The 12,127-nt window shown below is 42.1% G+C and overlaps 1 protein-coding gene across 1 annotated transcript in view; it reads right to left on the bottom strand.

Moving 5' to 3' along the window:
• The window catches only part of drd2a (dopamine receptor D2a), a 115,494-nt gene extending 105,236 nt beyond the window's left edge, over positions 1-10,258 (bottom strand). Inside the window, exon 1 of the mRNA XM_083772717.1 lies at positions 10,162-10,258. The gene's annotated coding sequence lies outside the window, so the exon portion shown is untranslated. The remainder of the gene's footprint in view (positions 1-10,161) is intronic.
• Between the last annotated feature and the right edge of the window lie 1,869 nt (positions 10,259-12,127).

The raw sequence follows: 12,127 nt of genomic DNA, 5'->3' as shown, positions 1-12,127 counted from the left end.
TCAGGCGCCCCGACTGGCCAGGGGGAGGCAGTTTAGTGACCAGGATTACTGCATGTTTTTTGTGAGGGTACCTACCCTAGGGGACACGGGGAGAACATGCAAACTCCACACAAAAAGGCCCTTTCGCCAACCCCACCTTCGGTATATGGGCACTGATGACGTGGAGGAGGAAACACGCCGCCAGCACCCACAGCGTCCCGAGCGGGAATCGAACCCAGGACCTTCTAGCTGTGAGGCGACAGCACTACCAACTGTGCCACCGTGCCAAACTCCATTTTAACCAGGATAGATTCACATTTCACACACATGAGCCTGGGGGCCGTGGGTTTTTTTATTAATTTGTAATGATTATTTTGGAGACTAAAACATAAAAAATAATTATTAAAAATAAATGAAAACAGTAATTAAAAAAACACGGCCCCACACATATTAGAAGGACAATATCAGTCAACAGAAAAAAGGACAGGTGTTTTCCACGAATCTATCATGGTTAAAATGGAGTTTAAAGTTTTAGGGTAATATAGTAGAGTCAAAAGTACAATATTTGTCCTTGAAATGTAGTGGAGTGAAAGTCATAAATATCCAAAAATACAGAAGAAAAGTACAGGCATATGCCAGGGCCTCATTGCGCGCGCACGCACACACGCACACACACACACCTCCAGCCAGGTGTGTAAATACAAAGTTATACACCATTGCACATAAAAACGACTCCAGGGTGTCTAATGAAGTACTGTCACCTCATAGACACATGAAAAACTGGAAAAATACAAAAAATGTGGCACTCCATCTTTAACCAAGCTCATAACACACTGCGTTGTGAACTTGTAGATCAGACATTTGGTCTGTAGAGGGAAAAACAAGAAGGGACCAAGTATTGGACACTAGAGCTTAAGTGGTAAGATAGATAGATAGATAGATAAATAAATAAATAAATAAATAAATAAATAAATAAATAAATAAATAAATAACAGAATCAGAATTGTATCCATAACAAAAGCATACTGGATCATGTGCACGAGTCATGTATACGGACAGAACGCCCTTGATTCAACATATCAATGTCCAGGCATATTAACTATAACATCCAGCATCGTAACCAGATGGTGCTGGATGTCCTATTGGCTCCTGGTCCTAATTGACTCCTCTATGTTCTCCATTGACAGTCCCTAGAGTGTGCATGCATCTGGCCGTGTACTGGGGAAGGGAATTTAATCCATTCTGACCTGAGATCAGATTCTAAAAATGTCTTCTACATCCCGACAGTTTTCTGAAAAAGCTACGTTTCTATATGTCAGTCGTTCTTTGATTTTTCAAAAATAGCAGACCTACAAGCTCGTAGCGCGCCATGAGCTTGTAGATCGAAAGAGATGGAAAGAGAGGACCAATACAATTAACTGATTTCCTTGTCAAAGCACAACAAGGCCCCCCTGCCTTCCAAATGAATCCCACGCACAGCTCAGCTATATTCTGGGAATCTGTCCTGAGATTGGAAGGTCAGGTTTCAATCCCCCCGGCCAAGTCATGTCATACTATGAATCCTATATCCATTTGGAATCAAATACCTCCCTGCTAGGCACTCAGCATCAAGTTAGATTGGGGGTAAGTCCCTGTGACATATACTAGTGTCATATCCAGACAGAAGGGTGTGCTTGTACAGAAACAGGAGATAGATTCCTGACCTATGGGCCACATGGCTCTGGAACCTGCTGGTTCCCAAAGTTACTGTTTTGGATGCTCATTAAATAACATGTTTTTATCACCGTGTGGGATTCACCTATGTGATGCTTTATCTCTGCCTATTGTCAGACTGACTTAAATACATGCATTTCCTTTTATGGAACAGACTGTCATGATGATTTGATAGTTTGATAATATCACAATTTAACAATTAAATTAAACATGTAGTTTGTGAACCATGACCCTGACGTCTCTATTGTGTCAAAAAGTGTAAAAACTAAATCTAAAACAAAATTGTGAAAAATGTATAAATGGTGAAAATAGCTTATCACAAGCTCACAACACGTCACATTGTAGATTGGCTTTGTTGTGGTAAACTGGTAAATAGGATGAGACTTGGATCTGAAAGGTAACAACGTACAAATCAGTTCTTGTCGGCAAGCTTCGTTGTTGTGCGTCGTCGAGCATAAACCATAAATTGAGCCTAGCGGGAAAGAATGTTTATGATTATTATGATTGTTGATATACCGACATCACCTGGGATTTGGCCAACAACCTCTTGAACAAACACTGTTTATGCATTTGTTACTGTTCAAAATGTAAGACACTTATATTTCACATGGGCATATGTTTTCATTCTGAAAGCTTAATTGGAAGCACATCCTCTGCTTTGTCTAAACAAAGTACTCACTGGCCATTATAACACAGAATCTGTGGAGCTGCAAAAAAGGGGAAAAAAACATTTTAGACTCTCATGGCAGTTCTAAATGGGTACTGTGTTTTTACTAATCTGCTGTAGGGAAGAAGAAGACAATGGCCCTTGATCACTCAGGAGTGATCAAGGGCCATTGAAAATTACACATCCTGGCTGCTACAACTACGAAGGCTTATTACTTAGACAACAGCTCGCTATGGAGTTCGGAGGAGCATTACGGAGTCTGGAGGAGCGTTACGCAAGGGTCTCCTCGCACACGCATGCTCCAAATAATTCCACATTTTCCACTTCCTCCATATTCTGCCTATTATAATAGCCACTTTCTGCAGCCTTAAGCCCTAACCACACCAGAGGGTCGTCATGCAACTCCTTGCAACATGCAACTCAAGTTGCAAAGGAGTTGCATTGGTGTGGTTTGTTTTGTTGCAAGGAGTTGCGAGTAGTTGCAAAGAGTAGCAGCTGTGGTTTGGGCCTTACTGTACTTCCTCCATGTACAGTAAGCATACCACTGCCTTATTACGCAATACCTCCGCTGGCTACTTCCTGAACTGGTGCAACGTCCTTATCATCATTTAAGGCCTCTCCCTCCCATTTTTTACCAGCTGCTTGAAAAGCGTGTGGTTAAAGAATGACTAGGAAATGTACGCGACCAGTCACGACCTAGTCTACTCCAGGGTTGCCAATGCCAAGTCTGCTTATTTCCAGCAACACTCGGATAGTTTTTTCCCCACAGTTGCTTGCCTGGTTTTTGGAGGTTGGTTAGCTTATTTCTGTCACGACAGTTGCCACCACTGGCAACAACACATAACATCCCATCGTCTGCATAGCACAGCATGGCTAGTCGAGCAGTTCTGATTGGCTGCCTCGTCTCCAGCCATGTTGCCTCAGAATTCTGTAGGGTCACTAATTTGAGCATAACAGTGGAGCGAAGCAAAAAAGTGGCATAACGTCAGCAGTAGACCCAACCCGCTGATTTAATGGCTAACAGACAGTAACACATTTGGCTGAAACTGACACAGAGGCAGTTATAGCAGACCCCCACAGATAATAATAATGCAGAGCTGGTAATTAATTGATTTAATCTGTTTGGGGTTGTTTTTACCTGCTTTTTCCTTTTTTCCGGTGCTTAACCACACCAATGCACACCACTCAGTTCACAAGGGTGTGTGTGTGTTGTTGTTTTGCAGCACTAGAGTGAGACCGGCCAAAAGCTGGTCGAGCTTCTAGATACACATAATTAGCACTACCACAAATCTGTAATATAAAGGCTGCTGTAGCTCAATAGAGAATAGAAAACTGTGATACTGTGAACAGTAGCTGGGGTGATCTTCAAATATGGTTACATTTTGTGGTTTGGAAATGGTGAGTGAATTGGATACTAGCCTCTGGTTTCTAACATTGCAGAGATTTAATCATGTTCACAAAGTAGAGCTTGGATAGCCCTTGCCCCTTGTGTTACAACGTCCTCCACAGACAGGCAAAACTCTTTATTATATTAAACCCAGGCTGCAGGTAGAACAAATCTTCAAGCTAAACTTGGTCAAGGGGAAAATAAGTTGAGCAATAAAAGTCAGAATAGATAAACTGCTGAGAAATCAATGGGGAGAGGATATAACTCAGTTAGAAAAATAGAAATGTTGCCTGAGGTGAGGACAAGGAAGTGAAACAAAAATGTGATTCGATGAACTCCTTCAGTGCCACATGATGCCCTTGGACGCCTTTCCCGTGACGCCCTCGTTGCCATTGGCGCCTTTGGACGCCTTTTTTTACTTCATCCAGATTTAGAAAATTCCTCTAATCTGGTGTTCAGGTGATGATATGCACATTACATGCACAATAGAATTACAAATTCTTTCTTTTATTTATAATGGGCTTCGGTGGCAACGAGGGCCAAAACTGGTATCCACCTGGTGGCACTGGATGTTAAAAGGAGAGCTCAAGACAACAACAAAAATCACACCCGTGTGAAGTAAGTCATGGTGCAACGTGTGGGGTTGAGAAATGACAGAGTTACCGTGTGGGGGTCCCCAGGGGGTCCCTGTACTGTACTGTACTGTACTGTACTGTACTGTACTGTACTGTACTGTACTGTACTGTACTGTACTGTACTGTACTGTACTGTACTGTACTGTCACACCTGAAATCATCAGTTAATATGTGTGTGTGTGTGTGTGTGTGTGTGTGTGTGTGTGTGTGTGTGTGTGTGTGTGTGTGTGTGTGTGTGTGTGTGTGTGTGTGTGTGTGTGTGTGTGTGTGTGTGTGTGAATTAGGCTGTGCAACAGTGACCCTTGGGGGGTGCATACTTAGTTTAGACTAGTCATTGGTTAGACATGGGTTAAAGTTAGGTTTAGGTGTGCTGCCCCATGGGAGGTTAGGGTTAGGGTTTGAGATAGGTTGTAGTTGTAGGATTAATGACTGGTCTAACCACTGACTAGTCTAAACCAAATACTGTCTAAACTAAGTACTGCACCCACACTTGGTTGTGAAAACCAACCAAACGCTATTTTCGTGCTCAGACAGAGACACACAAAGCTCCGTAATGAAGTGGTTGAACCACTTAAAAAACTAGTAAGTTAATGGCAAAGATGGAGCCCTAGGTCTTTAGTAAAGAAAATTCATTTTCACATTTGGATACAAATTGTATTCAATCAGAAGAGAGAACTCACACACGATACAGGATAAACAAGTTAAATTTGAGGTGATGACAGACATGAGTAGACAAAATTGTCACTGTCTGGATCTCTGGAACATTATTTAAATTGAAGCTGATGAATGTATACTCTCCTGCTCAGCTGTTCTCTGGGATAGAAGCCTCATTTATATTCTGCAGCACGATGGTGTCGCATGCCTAAAATTGCAGATCCACAAGCTCACAGCACGGCGTGGATGCAACGCATTGTGAGCTTCATCTGCTATGTATTTAAATCGTATCGCTGGCAGTGCATCGAGATGCGTATCGAATCGGCCTCAGTGATGAGATTCACATGCCTACTGTATATATGATGATTTGGGGTGTTACAGTACAGTACAGTGACAGTACAGTACAGTAGAGGGACCCCCCTGGGGACCCCCACACGGTAACTCTGTCATTTCTCAACCATTTCGGATGCGGGGTGGCTCGCCGGAACCGGGCCACTTCCCTGGGCACGTTCCTGGTGGTCTGAATGTTCAGGGGACCCCTAGGGACCCCCACACGGTAACTCTGTCATTTCTCAACCATTTCGGACGCGGGGCGGCTTGCCGGAACCGGGCCAGTTCCCTGGTCATGTTCCTGTCGGGGACCCCGACACGGAGTTGCACCACTCACTTCACACGGGTGTGAAGTACTTACAGTATGAGCTCACAACTTATAGATCGGCTATTTTCACTATTGTTGCAAACAAAGTTGATAAATCTGCATCTCGATTATTCTATTAACATAGACGAACAAGTTTAATCTAATTAGTTCTAAATGTTGGTTTGATTTAACTTTACGCCATACAACAACACAATTATATAGGCTTATGGGGTTAAAGGGATATGTCACTTTCAAAAAACAGTTTAATTTATTTCTATCTATCTATTTCTATCAATTTCCCAGCCCTGGCAATGTGTCCATGAGCAAGATACATGAGCAAATTAAACTGAATTTCCCCCGTGGTCTACATTACATTATATTACATTACATGATCATTATATGATCATGTAATGGCATTATTATTATTATTACCATCGTTATAAACAAATAGTATAATGGCTATACAAAATCTGTTGAATGAGCAATTCATGCTGCATACATTTTATATTTTTTTCTCTGGTTTGGTTTAGTTCTGAAATGTAATATTTGAAGCCTCGTGACAGCTCATTTTGTTTGTATATTCATGTATCTATATGGTACTGTGTACTTTTATTTTATTTTATTTTATTTTAAATACGTAAATATATTTTTGTGATAAGGTGGGCAATATAAGCTTCAGCTTCAGCCCTAACCTTTTCGGCCAAATACTACACCTTGTTGACTAAGTTGTATAATTATGCTACTGTATATGCTCAACAACTGTTGTTTTTAACAAATGACCAAAATAAAATTAACTAACTAACTAACTAGCTATAATGCTATATGGTCAACATTACAACCAGACCTACAATGGAGCTACAAATCGCTGCCACAAGGGTCAATAAATCCAACACCAAGCTTCATGAGGAGGTTGAGAAAATAACCCAACACCTGGCAACAATATATCCTTTCATTTATTTTTATTTTCCAGAAATGAATGTTCTATTTCATACTTAATGTTCAACTATAATGACGCGTCCAAAACCGGGACACCAGGTTCAAAGTAAGTAACGGCTCACGGGCGTCGGACACACAAGGTTTCCACCTGACAGAAATGTTATGTTCTATGACAAAGCTGCTCTGTGCGGAGGTACAGTAGTTACAGCTACAGTTGAGTGTTCTGTAATTAGTCTCGCTGGCCCCACCAGACAACATTAAGTCCCTACCTGCCTGACAGCGACAATATACTGCTTATTTCCGCCCACACTGGAGTATGCCTGCCCCAGTGTGGCAACCTGACACAGGTTCTGTCAGAGCAGATACAGTAGAGCGTGTTTGGAAACAGCCAGCAAAATCATAATTGGCACAGGGCCATTCCAGTTACCAAGACACACTCCGAACCCTCTCACTATACCCACACAGCAAGACAGAAGAAATGCACCTTGTAGGGCAGTCCGAGGACCCCCAGGGGTCCCTGAGGGGGTTCCAGGACTCTTTTATACTTACATTAGGCTATTCAAAAATAGCCTATCTACAAGTTCACAACACTTTCCAATGCAATGTGAATTGTGAAATGTAGTTGTAGTTCTATTTCTTTGAAGAAAATTACGAAATTTGATCTTCCCTGGTACAAAAAAATATTTAAAAAAATTGAGGCGTTGTTTTTAGTTCAATGTTTGTTTTAAAAACGCCATTGACAATGAAGGGAAATTTTGACACAAGCATTACATGCCATTAACAATAAAGAGAATTTGTTTCATCACTGTTTGTTTTACATCACCATTACATCACCTAATCTAAAATAGTGCATTTATATAGCACCTTTATCCAAGGCGCTTTACAGAGATTGTGCATTAGCACACATTCATACACCGATGGCAGCAGAAATGCATGCAAGGCACCAACTAGCACATCGGGAGGAATTAGGAGTTCAGTGTCTTGCTCAAGGACACTTCGACACTGGGGAGCCCGGGTTCGAACTGGCAACCTTACGGTTACCATCCAGCCACTCTACCCCTGAGCCACCGTCGCCCCAATCAACATGAGTTAGACTTTAATATATTAGCGCCCCTTACTTCACATGGGTGTGATTTTTTAAATGGAGGTCAATTTGGGTGGTCCTTGAAATGAAAATGAACCACGGCCTTAAATGCTTAAATGTCAGAGTGTCCTCAAACAGTCTGCATGCGTGTAGCATGATAGGAGCTCTGACTCACTGAAGAACATCTGTGACAAACTGGCTGGTGTTGACGCCACAAGGTGTAGATTGATTCTATAACAGTTTTGCACACGGCCAACATGCGACAGAGCAGAGAGCATGGCTGAACATGTTGTTGGTTCAAAGCTTGTTTGTCACCAATGCCATGCAGTAAGTCCCCGGTCCACCCGGGCTCCAGTTGACACCACTATATCCTCTGAAACTCACTCACAAGAAACAGCATGCCTTGTTCACTGTCTGAACCGATAGTCCGATAAACTACAGTATAGAATCAGAATTAACTGTGTTAACAACTTTCAACCTGGATGTCACTATGTTGGCCATGTCATGATTAGAGATTATTTTTTAAATAGTGGAAATGGAAGATCTACAAGCTTTACATTATTCTTCTTCCCATGACAAAGTATAATGTATAAAGGCTTAACCACTTGGGGAACATTCGGCAAAAATAGCAGATCTAAAATGTCCCAGTGCGTCACAGCGTGTCACGTTGGGAGCTTGTAGATCTGCAATTTTTTGGTTTAGACTGAGAAAATAAGCTGTAACAGGTCAATTTCACTAGGCCTAGACTAGAGGGTTTATTAAACCACTTAACCCCCACATGCTTGAGCAGAGTCCCTCAGGGCTCTATACTGGTGTCTTTTCCGTTTTCTGTTATTTCTGTTAAAGCTTTCCTTCCCAATACAGGATGCTTTGGGTTAACAACCAGCTCAGGGGCCTATTGGTTAGTCCGTTAAGAGTATCCGCCCTGCAACTGGGAGGTTGGGGTTCGATCCCCGGCCGGGTCATACCAAAGACTGTAAAAATGGGACCCAATGCTTCCTGCTTTGCACTCAGCATCAAGGGTTGGATTTGGGGGTTAGACAGCCCGGCTGTGGCTCACGGCAGAGTGACAACTGATTCTTGCTTTATTTCCATCTCCCGAGGCATGGTTAGGTGGAGAATCAGACAGCACTAAGATGAGGAATGTTCTTCTGATTCTGATATGCTTCCCAAAACCAGCGGTGGATGGGTCAAATGTGGAGAACAAATCTCGCATACATAAATGTAAGTGGCAAAATATAGGACTTTAACCTTTAACAGTAAGTGGTTAAGTGGTGAGGTGATATAGGTTAATATATCACAGATGGCAAATGCTGTAATGTTGCATGGCATTTTGAGGAGTCAAGGAGAGATTTCCTTTGGGAGTGAAAGTGAGCAGTTATAAGAGTATGTGTATATAAAACAGCTAACAAGGAATTATTCACTGCAATATAGGATCAGACAGCATGAAATTATAGCTTTCATGTATATAAAAACCTTAATTGGGTCTTTCCTTTTGCTGAAACAGCGCAAAATCACACATTGCAATTTTTGGCTAAATGTCTCACAGAGGATAATGAATGATTTATCATCATAGTCATTCAAGCATCTTTTGTTTTTACTATTTCATAGTGCATTCATATTTTAGCCTAAAAGTCCATATGAATTCTTAATTCCTAGTAGTCCCAATTGCATTACTTGTTCAGAAATTGCATCCCAATCAAACAAATACCCCACCACCCCTACAGCTAATCTGTTCTTCGATTTCAGTAGTTTGGGCGATGGAGTAGGTTAAGCATATGCTGCATATCTGACAACACCAATAACACCACAAGGTCAGCATGGTCAAGAGGGAAAAACACTGTATACCAAACTGTATACCATATCCATATTCCATTCAAATCAGTAGGGAGGCCTATAGTCCTATCAATTCAGAATTTCGACAAGAAAAGATCAAATTAATCCCTGTCAGACTCAGTCATCATGCATCACGGACGCACTCACCCGTGCCGCGCGCGAGCGCGCGCGCGCGCGCACACACAACACACACACACACACACACACACACACACACACACCCACACAGCAGAGTGAGCAGACAGACATGCAAACAAGTATAGGCTACGCGCACAACCAAAATGAAATAGTGGATTAATTATTCCACTATTACTAGTCGAGCCGCGAGCGCATATCCTATTAGCCTATAAATGGCACAGAATTCCCACCCAACAGATCAGTTGTCAAAAAGGTGAATAACAACTGCAACCATTCCACCTCCCGAAGTTACAGTAGCCTATAAAGCAATTAAACCACTTTAGGCTAATAGCCTACATTATGCACAATCTCAGAATTCCTGGTGAATGTAAATGCCACATATCTTATTTGTGCGACTGAGTATCTTGCATAAATTGGGACTCGGGAGCATCATCATCATCCACAATCCACATCATCATCATCAACATCAAAACAGCCAGACGATCTCGCTCTTACCTTCACGCCATAAGTTTGACTGAATCTCTGCTATTACAGGCACCCGGTGTTAATCCAACCGTGTCCACATTCAGCTTTCACCGTCTCCCGTTTGTTTTCTATACATGTTTGACACTTCTTAAATTATTGAGTCGATATTGCACGATCGGTGCGACTCGTGCGAGACACACGCAACAAGAAAAAAGATCCGGCCGTTTACAAAAGCATATTCTTGGGTAGTAAAAAAAATATATAATATTTTCGGAATGTTTGCTGCTGAAAACTTCTGTTAAATTATTCCAGTTTCAATTCGTCCGTGACTTTGAGTCGTGAATGGAGCGATACGCGCGTCGGAACTCTGGTAGAGAAGATTTCAGTCCGGACTCCCGGAGCAGCTTTTACGCACAACGGACGCACGGTGGATGTGTGGATGGTTACCGTATGGTACTGTTCCGACTGGCGGAGAGACTGAATGAACACTCCGTGTGACTCTGGAAACGACCGGTGTTTGGAACGGAACGGATAGACGCGAAAATCAAGGCGGAGTTATCTGGTTAAACCTTGTTCTAGTACAGCAGATAATAGGAACGATCTTTCACTTGGTGATACAAGCGTGAAATTTGGCATGAACATGCCTCTGGGTCACCTCTTTAACTTTTTTAACCGAGCCAACGAAAAATCCAATATGGCGGTCATTTTTCAAGATGGCCGCCAAATAAAAAAGGCCTTTTGTGGCGGTTCTGGACAACCATGGGTGCGGCCGACTCGAGACCGGGTACTGCACTCCCTGTGGGTGTGTGGAACGTGTGTGTCGAATTTGAAGTCGGTGGGGCGAACGGTTCTCGAGTTACGTGGATTACAGATGTACACACGCACACAAAATTTGTGCAATATAGCAGATCATTGGAACGGTTGTTCGCTTGGTGATACAAGCGTGACATTTGTCATGAACCTTCCTTTGGGTCAACTCTTTAACTTTTTTAACCGAGCCATCCAAGAATCCAATATGGCGGTGCTATTTCAAGATGACCGCCACATTTAATTGTTAGCCTATGTCTACATTTCTTACAAATTTTAGGAAAATTTTCACCATTACTGTGGCACAGATTCATACAAATGAATGCTAAAGGATAATCCAAATAAGCCCTATCAGTATATTCAATTAATCAAGACATTTAAGACAAAGAATAGCCTATAGAGCACCGAAGTCCTGACGTAACTCGCTCATCCCGACGATTCCCCTGGTTCGCGGAAGTAATTTCTCTATGGAGAATAACATGGGGTGATCTTAATATCGTCTACTATAAGCGTTGTGGTCCAAAAATAAACAAGCTGTCTCGGCGTTATTGTCATGGAGGTGTCTCTGTATCGTTTGCAACAGTCAGTCACTCATATGATACAGTCTGCTTCTAGCGAAAATCTAACTAATTCAGCAGCAGTAACATTAGCGTTTTCTCTCAGTCAGTTGATTCTTCATATCCATATGAGTGAAGCGGCCGGGGTGACATGTTTATTTTTCAAACACAGTTGTTATATGAGGCGATCTCAAATCGCCTCAATGGGGATTTCAATGCAACTAAACAAATACATGAACCTGGGGACTGACGCCCTCTACTGAAAGTGACGTCAGACTTCGGTGCTCTATACTTACTATACAGTATAACTTTACAGTATATCGTTTGTGCCATAGAGGGATAACAGCAACAAACATAATTAGCCTACAGTATTGGAGGAAGAGCTCAATGGTCCCAGAAAAGAAGAATACAAAATTAATAATAATCAATATTGTAGTAGCCTACTTTGTCACTTGCTGAGGATGGAGTTCTCAGCAATTAAGCCTTGGGCAGGGCAAGTATGTGTTTGTTTGTTTGTTTGTTTATTGTTATCGTGTTATTATTTGCCATGGGAATGTGCTGGTGTTATCTCCTTAAGGGGGTTTATGCAGTCACCTCAGTTTGTCTGTCCAACAACTAATCTTGCCAACTAG

The sequence above is a fragment of the Protomyctophum parallelum genome (assembly GCF_964188405.1).
Source record: "Protomyctophum parallelum genome assembly, chromosome: 9".
Taxonomy (NCBI): domain Eukaryota; kingdom Metazoa; phylum Chordata; class Actinopteri; order Myctophiformes; family Myctophidae; genus Protomyctophum; species Protomyctophum parallelum.
The sequence above is the reverse complement of the archived record's forward strand: the minus strand, read 5'-3'. Positions and strand labels throughout refer to the sequence as shown.